Source organism: Scylla paramamosain, chromosome 40 (assembly GCF_035594125.1).
Source record: "Scylla paramamosain isolate STU-SP2022 chromosome 40, ASM3559412v1, whole genome shotgun sequence".
Lineage (NCBI taxonomy): Eukaryota > Metazoa > Arthropoda > Malacostraca > Decapoda > Portunidae > Scylla > Scylla paramamosain.
In genome coordinates, this window is record NC_087190.1 from 10,388,623 (window position 1) to 10,393,245 (window position 4,623).

General features: G+C 45.8%; 1 non-coding gene across 1 annotated transcript; it reads left to right on the plus strand.

Moving 5' to 3' along the window:
• Positions 1-3,536: 3,536 nt before the first annotated feature.
• Trnav-cac (transfer RNA valine (anticodon CAC)) lies at positions 3,537-3,609 on the plus strand. The gene has a single exon. It is a non-coding gene; the product is annotated as a tRNA-Val (tRNA).
• The last annotated feature ends 1,014 nt before the right edge of the window (positions 3,610-4,623 follow it).

Consider the following 4,623-nt stretch of genomic DNA (forward strand, 5'->3'; position numbering starts at 1 on the left):
TTCATCACATACTACATCCCTGAATATCATTACGTCATTTAACATTACTATAAACTTCCCATAACGTTACTACTCTCCATAACATTATTATATCCCAAACTATATGTTATCATATGCCGCCAGTGTTTCGTGTATGCATTATATTACAGACCAGACTGGAAAAAGATGAGCATGCAAATATAAAACACGTGGATCAGCCAAAAGCTGAAGATGGTGGGCAGAGAGTGAATGTGAGGAGGTACATGGAACACAGCACACGCAGTCTCTCTCTCTCTCTCTCTCTCTCTCTCTCTCTCTCTCTCTCTCTCTCTCTCTCTCTCTCTCTCTCTCTCTCTCTCTCTCTCTCTCACTTATTTAAACAGTGTATAGAATATAACACACACACACACACACACACACAAAACACATGCAGCGTGGCACGCGCGCAGAGTGGTGAGATCAGCATTCCGTTGGGTCAGTGTGGATTGGCGACTGGAGAGAGAGAGAGAGGGAGGCAGGTAAAGGCAACAGGACGCTTTGCTGGCATTAGAGTTGTAACAACGTTGTCGTATATATTAAGATGCTTATTTTTATTATTTCTATGAAGTTAACTCAAATGAGAGAGAGAGAGAGAGAGAGAGAGAGAGAGAGAGAGAGAGAGAGAGAGAGAGAGAGAGAGAGAGAGAGAGAAGCTGCTCCGGCTTCATCTTGTGCCTTGGGCTTTTGGTTACCTGCTACCTGTACTGCTACCATGCTGTGGTGCTTTTTACTGACCGTGCTGGGCCTCCTGCTCACGGTTTCTCCTGCTGCCAGGACAACACTTGTCGCTCACCGTCCTGTGGTGCTTCTACCGACCGTGTGGACCTTCTGTTTGTGGTTTGTACTTGCCATGGCTATTCACACTCATCGCTCACAATGTCTACTGTCTCCCGCCCATGTTGAATTTCTTGCTTAAGACACTCGACAAGAACAACATTTAATTCTACTATGCCTTCTGCTTTTTGTGGGTCTTCTGGATGAACTTTTCTCCTGCTTGCTTGCCTTTGTCAGCTTGTGCTCTCATCATCTTATACTGCTCTGTGACTGGCTGTTTCTGCTGGTCTCTGTGTATCCTGCCTGCTTATATCGCCGCCATCTTCCCTGTTGTCTACGGTTTTGAGCCAATATTTGGTGTTTCCGCCAGTGCGGTGTCGTTTTTCTAATTTATATGGCAAAAGATTCCATGTCCTCTTTGTTAGAGGCCTTCTAGTGATGTCATAGTGTTTCCTGGCCCGTGATTCATCGTTCCTTGTGACCAATCCAGTGCGTGCTCGCTGTTCTAACGTCACTGCCGTGTGATCCTTGTGACTGGTCAGTGTGTGCTCGCTGCTTTGATGTCACTGTTGTGTGAGGCTTGTGAGTGGGCAGTGTGTGCTCCCTATTTTGACGTCACTGTTGTGTGAGCCTTGGGATTGGTCAATGTGTGCTCGCTGTTTTGATATCACTGTCCTGTGAGCCTTGTGATTGGTCAATGTGTTCTCGCTGTTCTGACGTCACTGTCATGTGAGCCTTGTGATTGGGCAGTGTGTACTCGCTGTTCTGACGTCACTGCCATATGCGCCTTGTGATTTGCCAGTGTGTGCTCACTGTTTTGACACATTTTTGCGAGCCTTGGATTGGCCGGTGCGTGCTCGCTGTTCTGACGTCACGCCTGTATGAGCCTTATAAATTGTTAGTGCATACATCAAGTGTTTTTCTGCCTCAGTGATTTAATTCCCAGTGGCTGAAAATTAGACTGTGATGCCATTGTTTGTCTTAGTAAGTCTTATGTAAGACATAAGACAGTCTTATGTCTTACACAGATAAGCAGCAATTACACACACACACACACACACACACACACACACACACACACACACACACACACACGCACACACACACACACAGCTAATCTCGCGGCTCAGGAGATGAACGATCACTTTGCTGCTATCTGTCAAACCTTTCCTCCCCTCCACACCACTCTGCTTCCTGCCTATCTTCCCGCTCCCTCCCCTCCCCCCATTGTCCAGGAGGTGGATGTTTTTAAGAGAATACTCAAATTCAAACCAAGATCCACCACACCCACTGACCTTCCTATAAAAATTTACAAGGAATTTGCTGTAGAGCTAGCAACACCGCTATGCTCTATAATAAACGCCTCACTCTCCCATCACTCTTGCCCCGAGGACTGGAAGACATCTTATGTCACCCCCATCCCCAAAACTTCCAGTCCACAGTTACTCAATAACCTCAGGCCAGTCTCTATCATCCCCATCCCTAGCCTTATATGTGAAGATTTTGTGTATGACTGGGCCTACACCAAAATTTGTAATACCGTGGATATCAGACAATTTGGAAATATTAAAGCCACCTCCACCTCCCATTACCTGACCAGCTTCCTTGAATTCATCCACAGCCACCTGGACCAGCGAAACACCTCTCTAGCTGTTGCTTTTCTGGACTTCAAAAAAAGCCTTTGATCTTGTTGATCACACTGTTGTCATCAGCAAGGCAGTAAGTATGGATCTCCCTCCTAACCTGATAGCGTGGCTAGCCGACTTCCTCACAGGGAGCCGTCAGGCCGTTCGCTATCAGGGCTTTGTCTCTAATTTCCAACAGCTGACATGTGGGGTCCCCCAGGGGACCAAGATCGGTCCTCTATGCTTCCTCCTCCTCATTAACGACGCCCTCACTGACACCCCCCATCGCTGGAAGTATGTGGACGACTGCACCGTGGGCGTCCCAGTTTCCATCAAGAACCCGGACTACTCGCCACTGCAACCAATTCTGGAGCGACTGCAGACGTGGACGGAGGAGAGCAGGATGACCATCAACCACAGCAAAACTGTGGTGATGCATTTCTGTACCTCCTCTGTACCAGTGCCCCCTCACCAGCTCACAGTGGCTCCTCACCCGCTCCAGGTGGTCCGATGTGCCAAGCTTCTCGGAGTCACGGTGGACGACCAGCTGACCTGGAAGCAGCATGCCGCCAGCACCGTAAGATCAGCTACCTACAGGCTGTACATGCTGCGCAGACTCAGGTCGCTGGGGACGCCGACTCATGTACGCCTCCCCAGCGTGGTCCTCCTCCCTCACACACACTCAACAGCAACAGCTAGAGAGTGTGCAGATAAGGGCGTGCAGGGTCATCCTTGGCCCTGCCTACACCACCTATGAAGAAGCCCTGACCACCCTGAGTCTGTCCAGACTATCCACCAGGCACCGAGAGGCTCTGCAGAAGTTTGGAAGGGGACTATTGCATCATCCACGTCTCAGACACATGCTGCCGCCTGACGCGCCTCGCCCGGTCCGTGCCACCAGACACCACAACAAGATAACGCCCCTAAAGGCGGGACCAGTACAGACTCAGTGCGATTCCCACCATGGTGCGAGTCATCAATCAATAGTCCCTTCTAGATTAGACTTACCTTTAGGATTAATGTTAAGTATTTCCCCACCCCCTATGTACATTTTCAGTTTGTTAACTGCCTAAATAATAAACCGTTTATTATTATTATCATTATTATTATTACATAGAAGTTTTCGTAGTGTAGTGGTTATCACGTGCGCCTCACACGCGCAAGGTCCCCGGTTCAATCCCGGGCGAAAACAAGGATTGCTTTACCCCCTCTGTACATTTTCAGTTTGTCAACTGCCTAAAGAATAAACCGTTTATTATTATTATTATTTACACACACACACACACACTATATATATATATATATATATATATATATATATATATATATATATATATATATATATATATATATATATATATATATATATATATATATATATATATATATATATATATATATATATATATATATATATATATATATATATATATATATATTTCACATTCTTATTGTTATTATAATGTCTTTTATTCAATCAGTACAAATACTTATATTTATTAATTTTGTATAGGATGACCACTGTCCAAGGACAACAAAAATTGTGAACAAAAAGAAAAGGCCCACTTATTGCGAGTTCCCACACAGATGTCAAATAGAATAAAAAATATATAAATAAAAAAATAAAAAAACAGGATAAGTGTCTTGAACCCTCCCTTTTGAAAGAGTCCAAGTCTTACTGGTTAACTCTTGCATTAGGGAGGTGGACAAAAAAGGGGTGAGAGAAAGAAGAAAGTCTTGTGCAGCGAGACCGCAGCTATAGGAGTAGACAGATGCGCTTCCTGGGCCATGTTATGAGAAGAGAGGGACTGGAACATCTATCTCTAACTGGTAAAATAGAAGGCAAGAGACCACAAGGAAGACCAAGACAGAAGTACATGGATGGATTGGTGTGAGTGACTGGAGGAGGAATGTCTGCAGCTCAGTTGATACAAGCAACTAGAGACAGGGAGCAGTGGCAAACCATGGTTGCTGACGTCCTACGGGATATGGCACGTCAGTAAGTAAGTCAGTTCACCAGGTGTCACTGCATCCCTCATGTCCCTCATGTGGGTATCTTCCTTCTTGATAAGGGGAGTCACAAGCTGCAGCAGACCATGGTACTGCTCCCTTTTGAGGCGCATCCACTGTCTCATGATGGTGTCTGGGCAGGCCTGCCACTCTAGATTTTCATTTTCCTCTACCATTCATGTGCATTTTCCTTACG